General features: G+C 39.3%; 1 protein-coding gene across 1 annotated transcript in view; it reads right to left on the bottom strand.

Annotated features, from left to right (window-relative positions):
* Positions 1 to 15,984, bottom strand: part of LOC134300769 (zinc finger protein 804B) — a 71,033-nt gene that overhangs the window by 30,057 nt on the left and 24,992 nt on the right. The gene's annotated exons all lie outside the window — the stretch shown is intronic.

Below are 15,984 nucleotides of genomic sequence, written 5' to 3'. Positions count from 1 at the left end.
AAGATCTGTGAGGGGAACTGATGTTAGAAAAGGTCTGGCTCATAATTCAAATTTCCAAGTCATCCAAGAGTGTCTGCTGGGCATAAGGTCAGGTCTGTAAACAGGCCACTGGAGGTCCAAGTGTTTTTAAAAATTAGGGAAAGTGAAATATGCTCAGATCTTCTACTCAAGTGTCATTTGCTATTAGGAGTTTGAGAGAAAGAGCCCTGCAAAACCTGAGTGTGCAACTGAGAAGAAACTCATCACACACAGACAATCAAAGTAAGCTTCCGGTTTACTGTATGAAGGTGCAAGTTTAAATATATGGAGATAACAGGTGTACGTAAAAATCTGATCCTATGTCCAAGTTGGTGAAATTTTAATGATAGCAGAGACCAAAGAGGATTATTTACATGCAGAACCAAGTTAATTGTTAGGAGTGTTGGGGTTGTTAACATTCAGAGGGGGAGACAGGTTCTGTGGTTAACTATTACTGAAATGGGCACCTCTGTTGAAACACAGAGGTCAGAGGAGAAGGACAAGTTACCAAAAGTTTGTGGACATTTTGATATTTTACCTAACAGAAAGGCAATGTTGTATACTTGCTTATACATGTTTATGTCCCAATATTTTTTATTTGAGATGGGCATTTATTATTGTAAGTTAATAATGGTTTTAATGGGGTTTTTTTCAAAATCAAACGTCAAGGTTTTTTGAATGTCAAAGAGCATGTACAAATCAATGCTTTCTATTTTTGTAGTTAAAAAAAACAAAAACCCAGTATTTTGCAACTGCAGTTGTATTAAGTCAAGGTTAAAGTAAAGTCTCTTAATACCAGGATTTTATACACAGGAATGTGTGTGTATTTATAATAACATGCCTATAGATGACAGAATCCTTTCACTATTCACTAATAGTAATTTCAGAGTAAAGCACAGAGCACTTCTTAAGTGTGCTTCTTAAGTTAAGACTTCTTGAGCAGGTCAAAATTTGTCATTGGAAATTGACATCTAATAATTGCAGAGTGCAATAAATTCTCTACATTCTCTAAATTCTCAACCAGTGTGCCAACACAACAGCTTTGGGCTTCTAAGCAGCTGACAGGGTAGTGAAAATGTCACTGACTGATACCAGGGAAAAACTATTAAAAGATGCCAAAGCGCGTCCAACTAACAATTTCACCTGTCCAAAATGTCACTGAAAAAATAAAGCTTGTTAAGGTGCAGCTGTGGAATTCATGGTTAAAGCTGGAAGACCAAAAAAACTCCAATGGAGCTGCTTGAATACTTAAAAAAAAAACACACATATGAGATGAAAGGACCTGCGAAGATGGTTGCAGATCACCAAATCTGCATGGAAAACCTTGTCTGCAACATTATCACCAAATTTAACGTCTGAGGTGTGAAAAAGAAGCATTGTAAAACCTAATAGTGTTGAGAGATTAAATAAGATGGAGCTGTTTGGCTGTAAACCCCTGAGGTATGTTTGGACAAGAAAAAAAAACATTTATGCGCTAGGGTTGGCTTCCACTAGCTGGTTTTCACTAAATATTAGCAAATTCTGAAAGAAAATGTGGCTTTTTAACAGGGCATTGACCTAAACCCATCCCAGAATGCACCATAAACTATTTCAAGAAATGTTGGATGTAAAACCCATGACTTTGTTTGAGAATTTCAACACTATTAAACAGTTTAGGGATAAATTAAAACATTGATTGTAAGCCACACCATCTCATCCAACATCAGTGCCTGACTTTAAGTGTTTTTTTGACTGATTAGGTACATATTTCCACAGACACAGTCCAAAATATTGTGGAAAGATATCTCAGTAGAGCGAAGGCAGGAATAGCCATGAACAGGTCCGCCATAAAAATCCCTGGGTGGGCTCAAAAAGCTCAGGTGTCCAAATACTTTTGGTTTAATTTTGGCAAACCACTAATGCTCTAATGATTAGCTTTGTTTTAAATAGCTGACTTATATGCTGAAGTACTTCCTTTAGCATTTCGTCCTAAAATGATCATCATGTCTGTAGCAGTTTGGCTGGATTTCTAAACACGCTGTGATAATTACACATTAAATCAAACGTCGAGGGCTAAAGCTCATCGCGCCCCTGATTTCCCACTTAAAAGCACCATTGGAATTCACCACAGGAACCTGTAAATGCGCAGCCATTTGGAAGCCGTGATTAAAAAGGATTGCGTAATTTAAAAAAGCCTAACACTGGTGACTACAAAAAAGAAAATATATATTTGTGTAAACCACACAAATAGCCTGAAGCGCTGAAAGCATGTTATGGGGTTCTAATAAAACAGCTGTTCTTCTCTTAATATCCTAACATTATCCTGCATACTCATAAATGCTAAACATCTAAAAGAGATTAAGGGTAACGTTTTAGCAGTAGTATGTGCTCCAGTTTTTAAAAACTACAGGCAAAATATCAACATTTCATTTCTTGTTTCCCTCTATTCAGATAATCATACACATAATTTTTAAGTGTTTTTTTTTTTCTGTTGCTAGTTTAAATCTGATCATTTAAGCGTTTTTTTACAAACCCCATTTCAGAAAGGCTGGGGCATTTTGTAAAATGCAACAAAAATTGATTAATTAATTCTTGGGGTAAAATAAGAGTTAGAAGAGTTAAAAGATAAAAGTCAAAAACCCTCAGCAATTAGTTCCAATAGAATATTTATTAATGCAAGATAAATCTAGTTTAATCTCAGTCCTTGGGGGGCAAGTCCAGAAACAACTGTCTATTACTGATGTGATAAATATAGCATTATATTATACAGTAATTATAGCATACATGGGTTCAGCAGTTCTTCAGAAAAGTGCATGCAAATTACTCAATCACTTTCTTAATCACTTATCCAATCAGGGTCGCGGGGGGTGCTGGAGCCTATCCCAGCTTTTCAATGGGTGCAAGGCACACAGTAACACCCTGGATGAGGCACCAGTCCATCGCAGGGCAGACACACATACACACACCCATTCACCTATAGAGCAATTCAGTGTCTACAATTAACCTGACTGTATGTCTTTGGACTGTGGGAGGAAACCAGAGCTCCCGGAGGAAACCCACGCAGACAGGGGGAGAACATGCAAACTCCACACAGAGTGGACCCAGACCGCCCCTCTTGGTGATCGAACCCAGGACCTTCTTGCTGTAAGGCGACAGTGCTACCCACAGAGTCACCGTGCCGCCCTCTACATGCAATTGAATGAATGAATTATTCTAAATTCATCTTAAGTACTCCTGGACCCCTGTGGCTATATTTATCACAGTAGCAATAGATAAAAAAATAAATTCATTCATTCATTCATTTAATATTAAGGTACAGGTCTAGTAATCAGAAGGTTGCTGGTTTAAGCCCCACATCTGCCAGTTTGCCACTGTTGGGCCCCTGTGCAAGGTTCTTAAATCTCAATTGCAATTTATACAGTCATAATTGTAGGTCGCTTTGGATAAAGGCGTGTGTTAAATGCTGAACATGTAAATGTATTCATTGATTCATTCACTGTCTGTTGTACCAGTGCTTTATCCTGGTTAGTGTCGCTGTGGGTCTGATTCATTGGGCTAAAGGCAGGAAACACCCTAAACAGGTCGCCAGTCCATTACAGAGCAAAAAGTGCATCAATTTGATCTGTGAGTCTGTCTTAGTTACTGTGTCATTGAGAGAAAATGGCCCAGAGGCTCATTTCAGAGGCGTCCATTTCCCCAACATTAGATTGCAATGGGTCTAAGAGGAGGTTTGCATAAAGCTGAAGTATAAGTAATTTTCAGGGCTATTACTGCTTTTGTCCAGCTCCACCACTGCACTCTTAAGATTTGTTATTTGTAAGTAGACTTGTCAGCACTTTGGACCTGAGAGATGTTCTTAATAGGACGAAGAGTAAATAACTATTTCATTTAGCCAAGCAATTACCAGTTTGTTCAATATGTTCTATATTAATGAAAGACTGAAGAAAGCAGTTGGCATGATGTCAATTCCAAAAACGCTGACAGATTCATTATACAACACACACCTCTTAGAATTACAAATATGTTCTTCACATAACAAATACAACCAATGTCACAAACCAAGTCTACGTAAAAAAAGTGCAATTTCAGGCGTCATCTTTGAGTTTTTACAGCGCACTTGTATTGTGATAAACTGTCACCATATGCTCCATAAAACACAATGCAGAACTATTTACATTTATGGGCTGTTTAACGTTTACTCAAGTGTGAAACCATTTACAAACTCGATATTATAGTATGAGTGAATTTCTTCAGGGTATTCTACACATGCCTATTTTGGTAGAATAGAATAGAATAGAATAGAATAGAATAGAATAGAATAGAATAGAATAGAATAGAATAGAATAGAATAGAATAGAATAGAATAGAATAGAATAGAATAGAATAGAATAGAATAGAATAGAATATTTATTGTCACTATACAGTACACAGGTACAATGAAATTTTGAATGGCATCTCTCCAAAGAGTAGCAGCTGTAGAGAAAAGACAGTAGTACTAATCACAAAAAAATATTTACACTCTAAAAAATAAGAAAAAAAAAAAAAAAAAAAACTCCAGTATGAAAGCTATTATAAAATAAAATAAAAATGACTATAACCAGCTCTTAAAAATCACTCATGGAAAAATCCATGAAAACACCGAAGAGACAAAAGAGGTTCAGACGTGTGTATTAAGCAGGATCTAAAAGCCAGGAGTCACTCGAAAATAGTTGCAAAATGACACACAAGCCCCGTGGGCAGCGTCCTGTGACCACTAATGAAGGTCTAGAAGATGACCAACTCAAACAGCAGCAATAGATGAGTGATCGTCTCTGACTTTACATCTACAAGGTGAACCAACTAGGTAGGAGTGTCTAATAGAGTGGACAGTGAGTGGACATGGTATTTAAAAACTCCAGCAGTACTGCTGTGTCTGATCCACTCGTACCAGAACAACACACACTAACACACCACCACCATGTCATTGTCACTGCAGTGCTGAGAATGACCCATCACCTAAATAATACCTGCTCTATGGTGGTCCTGTGGGGGTCCTGACCATTGAAGAACAGAGTGAAAGCAGGTTAAAAAGGTATGTAGAGAAATAGATGGACTACAGTCAATAATTGTAGAACTTCAAAGTGCATCTAAGTTTATTAAATAAAACCATAAGTGGTTGAATACTTTGGTTCCCTCACTGTGAAGTGCCTAATTTGCCCGGGTAGACACTATGTGCCCTCGATCGTGCTGAAGCAGGTACTGAAGAATGAATGAGGCACTTAAAACATGAAGGTTGGTGCAGTATCCCCTCGGTAAGTCCACTTCATTCCATTACTTTTCTCTTTCTGTAGAATGTCCCTTGAGCTGCGAATCATAATCCATCACTTCTTTGACTCTCCTCAATAAAAGCCAGGGTCGAGGCAGGTATTTATTATTGATGTTGCACGGGAGAGCCGGGTCAACATTGGTGTCCATCATTTTATGAGCGAAGGAGGGATGAAAGTGACCGTTAGTGAAACAGATGGATGGCTATTGATCAGAGGAGGCAGAGAAAAATTAATTCCTGAACAGGAATGGGCCTAGGTCATGTCTAAGCATTCCGTTAAAGCTCTACAGCCAGGATACAAATGAGAACTGATCATTTTCACTGATCCGGTGAACTGATCCCGTGCATTTCCATCATCTTACTGAATTAATCATATAAGTAATAGCATTGGATCAGCAAAGTCCTTTCTGCTCCATTTTTCTTGGCATCACTTCTTCATATAGCCACAATATTTTGCTACCAGGATCATGGTACTGTGTACAAGCAAACATAAACAGATTTAGATGGATGGATGGATGGATGGATGGATGGATGACTGGATGGATGACTATAGATGGATCTATGACTGGATGACCATAGATGGATGGATGACCATGGATGGATGGATGACCATGGATGGAGGGATGGATCTATGGATGATTGAACATGAATTAATGACCATGGATGGATGGGTGGATGGACGAATGACCATGAAGTTCAGCAGAGATCAACAGAAGGGACAAGGCATTGAGTATCTCCAAATTAGGACAGTGCAAACAGGAAAGAAGAATCTAAAGTACCCCATCTGCTTTCTGGATATTTAGTGAGGTAGGAGTAAACCAAAAAGACCCAGACCAGAGTCCAGTAACCAGAGGCAACGATCAACCAACCAATCAAGGTTCTCCTTGTACTAGAATTTCTAGCAGCTGTGCCACCATGCCATGGTAATAAATACCCCAATTAATGGCACAAACATGAACAGGCCATAAAGATAGACTAAGGGCACAATATGTGCACTATATGGCCAAAAATTATGTAGACACCTCTTAATTATTGAGTTTAAGTGTTTTAGCCACACTTAATGAGCAAGAGTATAACATGATATCAAATTATTAATATTGTTTTGCTTTCATGACAGCAGTTTAGGGAGGGTCCTTTCCTTGATTATTTATTATATCCTTACTCTCATGTATGCATATTTTACACTCCTTGAGGCCACTAAAGCTTCTGGGTTTATTAATTTGGTTGGACGAAGGTCAATTGTGTGCTTAATTGCTATTATTATAGTTTTTATTCCTTCAAGGCTACATTCACACTCATTAGCAATTAGTTTCCTATGTAGAAGCACGAGCCACAGATGAAGCAACAGGGGCAACGAATGGAGATTTTATGCAAATTAGGTGTGACATGGTTGAGCGACAAATTCCCATTACTGGGTGCAATTAATTCAATTGAATTGGATTGTGCATGTGTCCAATGTCATCCATCCCCTTACAGCTTAGAGATAAGCTCCTATTTAGCATCAATTTAGCAAAACTAGGGCAATATTTAATTTATCTTAATGACAATCAGTGACGTTGAGGTTGGGTTTGAATGGCTTCACACCCAACTTTTCAAACCATGTGCTGCCCCAACATTGCAGCATATAATTGATTTTATACACAGTTGTAGCTTAGTGGTTAAAGTACTGGACTAGTAATCAGAAGGTCGCTGGTTAAAGCCCAACCACCAAGTTGCTACTGTTGGGCCTCTGAGCAAGGCCCTTAACCCTCAATTGCTCAGACTTTATACTGCCACTGTACTGTAAATGCAGAGAATATAAATGTAAATATACACCTGTTTGCAATGGGTGTAGTAATAACTCCTGAACTCAATACTTAGGAGCATTGTCCACATACTTTTGGTCAGACAGTGTATAGTGTAGTCTGTTAAATGTTGTTTTGTGATTCCTGCAGAGCCAGGACGAGATCATGTCCAAAACAGCCACATTCAGGGACAGTGGAAACCTAGTGGGTAGAGCATTGGGCTATCGGTTGGAAGATTGTCGGTTAAAATCCAAGCTCTGCTATACAGCCACTGTTGGGCCCTTGAGCAAGGCCCTTAATGCTGTCTGCTCCAGGGGTGCCGTACAATGGCTGACCCTGTGCTCTGACCCCAGCTTTCAAACAACTTGGGATATGCAGAAAAATGAATTGCAAGTTGTCAGAATGGTGTCAGTTTCCAAACATTACTCCTGTACAATTTTAGCAGATGGACCACTTAGGGAATCTGAGAAGATTACAACTCAGAAAAGTTGCAGAACACATCAACTTACCTCACATACTCATCATTGCATACATCTGACCTCTTTACTACACTTGTTGGAATTCACTGGAAAGTGGTTGACAGCCAGCATGACCGTACCACTCCAGCCCCCTCAGTTCCATTTAATTTGTTAAACTGAAGGAGGAGGACAGCTGATGGATCATTCTACTCAAGCCCTCCTCCTCTGTGGATATCATTACAAGCCAGTTTACATGTCGGATGTACGCTCTGCATCCCAAACATATGCTGCTGATGTAGCTTTACACACTCCATCAATCTGTCAAAGCTCAGTGTAATCTGCAAGTCTTGTAAAGAAATTCGCCACAGCCTGGACTAGTGTCGGACAATTTCGGTGTCTGAAATTTTCTGTGTGGTCATTTGACCATATGTTTGATGGACAGACCATTCCTAAACTTTTGGCAGTATGTAATATTGAGTTGATGTCGTGTGTGTGCTGAAGCTTTCCCAGTATGAATGGGGAATTTGGAAAGTTTCTTTTTTATTATGATTAATATGGGCAGTTGTAGCCTAGCAGGTAAGGTTCTGGACTAGTAAACAGAAAGGTCGCAGGTTCAAGCCCCACCACTGCCAGTTTGCCACTCCTGAGCCCTTGAGCAAGGCCCTTAGCCCTCAATTGCTTAGATTATATACTGTAAGTCACTTTGGGTGAAAGTGTCGGTTAATGCAGAAAATGTAATGTAAATGGGTAAAGAAATAATTTGTGATTATATATAAAATATAATATACATAATGTAAATAGCTAAACAGGGAAGCCCTCTCAGTGTATCGGCAGCCTGTAAATTACATAGTAAGACTTCTGTGGACATCATTCCTATTTAAATTTTCAGCCACACCCACTAGAAAAGCAGTTGCAGCTTAGTGGTAGTATAGATACAATAAGTACTAGACTAATGATCTGAGGTCAAACCCAAACGCCACCAAATTACACCTGTTGAACCCTTGAGCAATCTACTCTACCTGGATTGTATTAGATTTCAAATAAAAACCTGTAATTTTTTCCCCCAATTTTCCTCCCAATCTAGTCGTATCCAATTACTCGATTGCATTACGCTTCCTCTCTACTGATGTTGATCTCCACCCTGACTGAGGAGAGCCGGGACTAACACACTCCCCCTCCGACTGCATCTTTTCACCTGCACGAGCCGAGTTCATATGTGGATCAGCTTTGTGTATGGAGAGACACACCCTGATAACATTATCCTTTGCCTTTGTGCAGGCACCATCAATCAGACAGCAGATATCATAATTGCATCAGTTATGAGGTCCTCTATGGCACCCCTCTTGAACAACAGCCATTCATTGTTTGTGTAGGCACCCTCGAACTGACGAGTTCGAAGTGTTAGTTCTGGTGTGCTAGCCTGTTTTACGCATGCAAATGTAAAATTGACTAAGCAGCAAATGTTTCGGTTCTAGCATGACACCCACGTGGAGAAACTGCGGTGGCCTTGATGCCCATGGTTTTGGAATGTGATGTCCATAAAGCTAACAGTCAGATGTCCACTTACTTTTGTCCATATACTGTATTCAACACTCAACCCATTTCCTGCACCTGTTACTGGCTTATACATTATTAAAAACACTTTTTACAAGCTGATCTTCTCCACAACACTCCTCACAAACACCCAGCGCACAGCTGCTTTACTTCTGCTCAATTTCCCTCAGTCTGTTTATACAAGCAGCACATTTAGCAAAGCAATCGTGTGATTCACCTCTACAAGTCTGCATCTGTCCTTCATAATTATAGTTTACACCGGCGTACCAGTCTGTCTTATTTTCTGAAGCGTTTAAGTTCCACTGCAGCTGCCGAGCACATACAGTTCATGTGCTTTTACTTTTCTTTAACCTTTACTCATCTGGTTACCTTAAACCATATTCACATTGTTTCTGACTTTGGTTGGGTAACATTTTACTTAGAGCTGTCAATAGGGTTACTATACCAACACTATATTGCCAAAAGTTTGTGGCCACCTCCTCAATTAATGAGTCCAGGTGTTTCAGACACTCACTGCTAAGTATATAATATTATATTGTGTATAAAATCAAAGATTTAAAAAAGAGCTACTGAGTAAATGAATAAAGTAATAAAACTTGGTAAATTAACTAAACCAAACCTTGAGATCTGAGAGACTTGAAAATAGACAGATTATTTCATTACTAGGGCAGAAACACTAGGGCACTTGAAGAACAAAGGGAGAGACTCAAGAAGAAATGAAATAGTGCTTGGGTGCAACTTCGCCAGCTACTCAGTCCACCAACAAGTTACAACCCAGAGAAACAAGACAGGTTACCAAAATGTTGATTAGACAATATACTGTCACAGAACTGCAAGTCACTTTGAAGTCAACTAATCCTACCTAAATAAAAAAAAAAATCTTATTTTTATGATAAGATGAGTGTTAAGTGTAAAAGCAAAAACATACCATAGTGTGATTTGCACTGCTGTGATTACAGTTTTTGATTAGATTTTAATATTTACAGCCCTTGAAAATGTTGTCACACACAAAGCAGCTGCAAAGAATCCTAATGTTTATAGATAGTCATATCACTGATGTCTCCATTTCCCAGGATTAAAGAACACCCGCAAGTATATAATGGTTATGGATGTTTGGCAGTGTATCCAAAAGATTGTGCTTTTGGCAGCCATTGGTCTCTGAACATCTTTAATTCATAAGAATAAAGAGTAAGAGGTAGCCACACAAAATATATGTTACATATTTTTACAGGACATCATGAGTTATATTCATACACTATGTGGCCAAGAGTATGGAAACATTGGTCATCCCATTCCAAAACCCATGAGCATTAACCATGGGCACTCAAGACAGAACTGGCAGTGTATAAAGGACAGGAAGTCTTGAATACCTAATTATATACAACGGACTAAAAGGTATTAAGAACAGTAATGGAGCGTGCGTGAGGGAGGATCCATAAAGTGAACACGACAATCAAAGTGGTCCCACAGATGCTTATTTGGGTTCAAGTCTGGGGAATTAGGGGGCCAGGGTAGTACTTGGAAGTCTTGGTCATGCTCTTCCAAGCAATGTCGGACATTTCTAGCCGTGTGACTATGTCGCATTGTCTTGCTGGAAGATCCCATCTGTCCCTGGGCGGATGGGACAGTTTTACCCATGGTACTTTTACCCATGACAGCAACGAGGGATATTTGTGCAGACAGCCTATCGCACACCTTACATACCCACCTAGTCAACTCACGAAACATGACTTTCTTCATGAGCTATGCGCTGCCAACGTCAAAGGGGTGATAATAATAATTTGATGTGATTCGCCTCTGTTAATGTTAAGTGTAGTATTGAGATGGCAATTTTATACTTTACTCCCATCACTTATTTAAATAACTGAATTTTCATTTTTAATGGGTTGACACATTATTACATCACATTTACTTACTCATGGCACTTAGCAGACACTTGTATTCAAATCAACTTACAGATGTGACCAAATACAATCCAAGCAATGGAGGGTTATGGCCTTTGCTCAAGGGTCCAACAGTGGTGACCTGGCATTGGTGGCGCTTAAACCAACGACTTGGTTTTAATACTTGTCCAGAACATTAACAGCTTAGCTAATTGTGGTGCAGTCTCATCAAAAGTTCAAATTTGTTACACTGCCATATGTCAGTGATGGTCTGTAAACACGTCTTTGTCAGTAAACTCAAAGGTATCGTTGTCTTTTGTCAGATCATGAGTTTTAATAAAAAAAAGAAGGATTTCACTGAGATAAAAATACAACCACAGCAAGAAAGAAAAACAGAGACATAATGCTGGCTTAATGTGACATGTTAAATATTGAAGAGTGTTTAGCAGAAACAAGTGCTCTCTCCTTAATCAAAGTGGACGGGCTAAAAGCCTGTGTGTACATGTACAAGAGTGTGTCTATGTGCGTACTTTGTAATTATTCATACTGTGAGTTTCTTTTAGACTCACTGATTATTCATACTGTGAGTTTCTTTTAGACTCACTGATAGACTATTAAAGCTTGTTAATATTTATGCCATCTTTTATTCTGCACTGCTTTTATAATTTTCTTACCTTTGGCATTCTATGTTCATTTGTTTATTCTAATCTTTCAAGCATTTGCTTGATGTGCTAGATTTGGAGTTTTCAGACTATAGTATAAGTAATACTTGACACTCCCTGCGGTAGTGAACTTCCAGATGAACGTTGTCTGTGAACTGTTTTCTATGAAAATCTTGTTAAAAAGCTGTTGATGTAAACTGTATATTTGAAGACTTTCTACTAGAGTGCACAAGTTTGGGATTTGAGACACAGCCGTAGGTTTTGGTATCTGAGGGCGCATTCACATAAGAAGCATTTTGGGCTTCGCTCACCGCGAGCCTCAGCGCAAACTGCCACTTTGTTCAGCGCTTGGCTTGAGCAGTGCAGTAAAACATCATCAAAGTGTGAATATGAGACGAATATGCATTTGTGTAAAATAACCATCAAATCCACTGTAATAGTGTCCACATACATCCATGTTTAGATAAATTCTCCTCCTGTTTCACTTTTAAACTTGTGTGATAGCTCGGGGTGCTTAGACATTGTAAGAATCAGCTTTTCTGAGAGATTGCTTATAGTTGAAAAACAGCTTAACGTTGTTTAATGTATTATAAAAACACATGTGAACACTAAACTTCTGTACATTATTACTGCTTTAGGTTCTCACCAGTAATGAAATTCCATGCTCACTGTTCTAGCACAATAAGACACGTTAAGCTTTGTTCATACTGCCTGAGTCACTTTTACTACGTCATATCAAACAGTTTGTCTCATTGGAGGCGCTTTAAAAAGGCTCATGTGAATGTGTCCTAATGCTTTTCTCACACCCCACTTTTTATGTGGTGCACCATCTTGCTAGTTATTGAGAACATGTACAACATAAACGACCAATTAAAACAAACCTGATGAACAGCACATTAAAATGCAGGTGATGACTAATCTAAGATTACCACATTTTTAAAAGGCAGTGTAGATGCACCCACCATCACGCACACATGAAAATAAAAGCAAGAATTTAGCCATATATAATCATACCTCTGTAAAATCCTCCTACCACACTTTTTTCTTTGGTTGTGTAAGAGATTTTCTGAGTCAGTAATCTAACAATAATCTAAAAATCCTATCACCTGTGAGCAACAAGAACAAAACTGAAATGAGAAAAGCAGGATGAGGGTCAGACATTCAGCGGAGATAACAATTTACCAGTCCACTTTTGTAAAGCTTTCATTCATCACTGAGTCTGCTACTCACATTAAGCTTTTTCCTCTGCTACACTTGACACACACTTACCCATACACATATGACTGTGTGTGTGTGCTTGAGAGAGAATACAATGCCACATGCATTAAAACATAATGTATTTTCTATTAACAACCAAAATTAAAACACTAAAAAGTATAAATACACCTCAAGGGTGTAAGCTGTTGTAAACACAAGGTTGGAGGATGGGTGTTACTATATTTTAATGCCTACAGTTTTTAAGAAGGATGTCCAACAGGCTCAGGTGTATACTTTACTTTACTTTACTTTTGACCTTGTAGTTATTGGTGAATCCAGTAATAGTAGATCCTCCTTTACCTATTTGCAAATTACTGTGGACCTAAATACTGGTTTTTGGCGATAAAAACACGTTCTTTGACCAGGATTAAGTAGTTGAAAAATAAACAGATGAATAATTGGATGGTTTTTATTGCTTTAGTTAAGTGATGACGATTCTACAGTCCTACAGAGTTTGTGTTAGAAGGCATGTTGCAACTCCACCTCTTTTACTCTTATGTTTCACCCCCAACCTAAAGGGGCAGTGTGAGTTAAGGCCTCTGCATACTTCCTGCGAAACTAAGTTCGCGAGTGTTGCACGAAGCCGAACGTGCCTTCGCGAGATTACAAGCTGGCATACTTCTAGCGGTTCTGTTCCATGACTACCGAAAAACGACGGCTGCATCTGAAATCACATACTTAAACAGTACTTACTAAATTAGAGGCAGTGCGCACTGCTCAGCCGGAACAGAAGTAAGCTCTTTTAGTAAGCAAGTGTGCTGTGTTTGAATACACAAAAATGCTGCTTAAGCAGTAGATTATCTGGGTACTTTTCGCGTACTGTTTAATGAATACTAGGTATTTGGACACACTACCTGCTCCTGGGTACTGTTCAGTATGAAAGTAGCGATTTCGGATGCAGCCGATGATCACAGTTGAGACGCTCCTCAAAATCCATGTTTGTTTTCATGGCATGCCTCTTTTTTTTACCGACCAATCACAGGTGTTGTCACGGAGTGACGTCGTACGTGGAGTTTACCCAGCTTTCATGTGCACAACGGCCGTGGTTGTTCGCTTTCTCCGCAGTTACGTCACATTGTCAAGTCAAGTCAACTTTATTTATATAGCACTTTTTACAACAGACATTGTCTCAAAGCAACTTTACAAAATCCAGGACCAACAGATACAAAAACCCCTGTTGAGCAAGCCGAGGGCGACTGTGGCAAGGAAAAACTCCCTGAAAATGACAGGAAGAAACCTTGAGAGGAACCAGACTCAGCAGGGCCCATCCTTCTTGGGTGGCCTGGAGGATACTTTAAATAAATACACGATTTACAAATTGGTCGCCGAAGCCAGGCGAACGTCGTCTCCGCATGAAGTATGCTGAGACCTTTATCATGCCTGGTTTTCCAACAGTAAAAATGGAAACATTGAACCCTTTGTATGGAGTAGTTGACCTTTTTATGAATGTAGGACTAATCTAAAAGGATGTAGCCGTGTACTACAGCAAACTGTCTACAGTTTTATCTGAAGACTTCTAATAAAATAAAACTGAAGCATTTAGATTTTGCACATACAACATTTTTGCTTGTATTGTGGCATATTTTGACATTGTTTGTAGAAATCTACCAGGATGAACTTGAAGTGTGTCTGCAGATCCAGCACAACGTAGAGGGAAATAAAGCTCTATGAGATCTAAACCTGGAGGCTTTTCAACAGGCTTTTCTTTAATAAACAGACAGCAACTAGTAAACAGACCTGTTTTGTCCAGTTGTAGATTTAAGAACTGGTAACAGCATCTCAGTAGGGTAGATAAGGCAAAACTGAGTGGTGATAAACTTGGGATAAACCCTAGGTAGCTGCGCAAAGATCCAACGGTCTTCGTTAAGTTTAATGTCAGGACAGGTGCAGTTTCTCACGACTAAAAGGAACATTCTGTTGCTATAAAATTAACTGCATACTTTCATTCACCTGATTGTAGTGGGTCTGATTGAAACACCTGAACCCAATAAGAAATGAATTAGAAGGGGTGTCCACATACTTCTGGCCACGTAGTGTACAAAGAAATAAATCCTTAATTGAAACCCCAGTGGACAATAATCCTAGTAAAAGTACTCTGGAGTACACAAGCGATGAAGGACTGCACATCCAGTGTGTTAAATTAATAGATGTTGTATCTAGCAACCCTGGAAGCTCATTCCTCACATGACTGACAGACGCGGCAGATTCGCTGCCATGTTTGTCGTTCTCGGCTAGCTGGAAGGAACGTTCGACCAATCAAATGACAGTCAATAACACATCCAATCGGTGACAACAGCCTGCCACTGGCTGACAGACACATCCATCATACAGCCAACGTGATTGGCAAGATGTCCAAATATAACACAGGTCACAAATCCTCGCTGTCCGGTACATGAGTTTTTGTTATTGCTGTACCGTTCCTCCTCTAGCGTTTCAATTAATCACTCAGGATCTCAGTTCTCAGGCTGAAATGTTTGCTTTCTGGTGTCATTCTTTATGTTAGACAAGTAGCTCATAATGCTGTACACTATATGACCAAAAGTATGTGGACACCTGATCATGTTCTTTTATTTTAAAAACATCTACAGTGGTACCTTGTAACTCGATGTCCCATAAATTTGATGTGTTCAGCTGCTTTGCTTGTGGTATTTTCAGTATACAAGTGTCAAAAACAACGTCATTATTTTACATTAGCCTAAAATATCTGCAGTTCCACGGGACCACAGAACACATTAAAAGGGTTTCCATACATCCTTATGGGGAAAACAATACCTTGAAAGTCACCAGTTTACTGATGGTAGCCTTTGTTACTTTGGTCCCAGCTCTCTGCAGGTCATTCATCAGGTCCCTCCGTGTAGTTCTGGGATTTTTGCTCACCGTTCTCATGATCATTTTGACCCCAGGGGATGAGATCTTGACCCCAAGGGAGATTATCAATGGTCTTGTATGTCTACCATTTTCTTACAACTCTTCCCAGCCTGGTGCAGGTCTACAATTTTCTTCCTGGTGTCCTTCGACAGCTCTTTGGTCTTGGCCATGGTTGAGTTTGGAGTCTGACTGTTTGAGGCTGTGGACAGGTGTCTT

This window comes from Trichomycterus rosablanca, chromosome 23 (genome assembly GCF_030014385.1).
Source record: "Trichomycterus rosablanca isolate fTriRos1 chromosome 23, fTriRos1.hap1, whole genome shotgun sequence".
Taxonomy (NCBI): Eukaryota; Metazoa; Chordata; class Actinopteri; order Siluriformes; family Trichomycteridae; genus Trichomycterus; species Trichomycterus rosablanca.
Note: the sequence above shows the minus strand (reverse complement) of the source record. Positions and strands in the feature narration are given on the sequence as shown.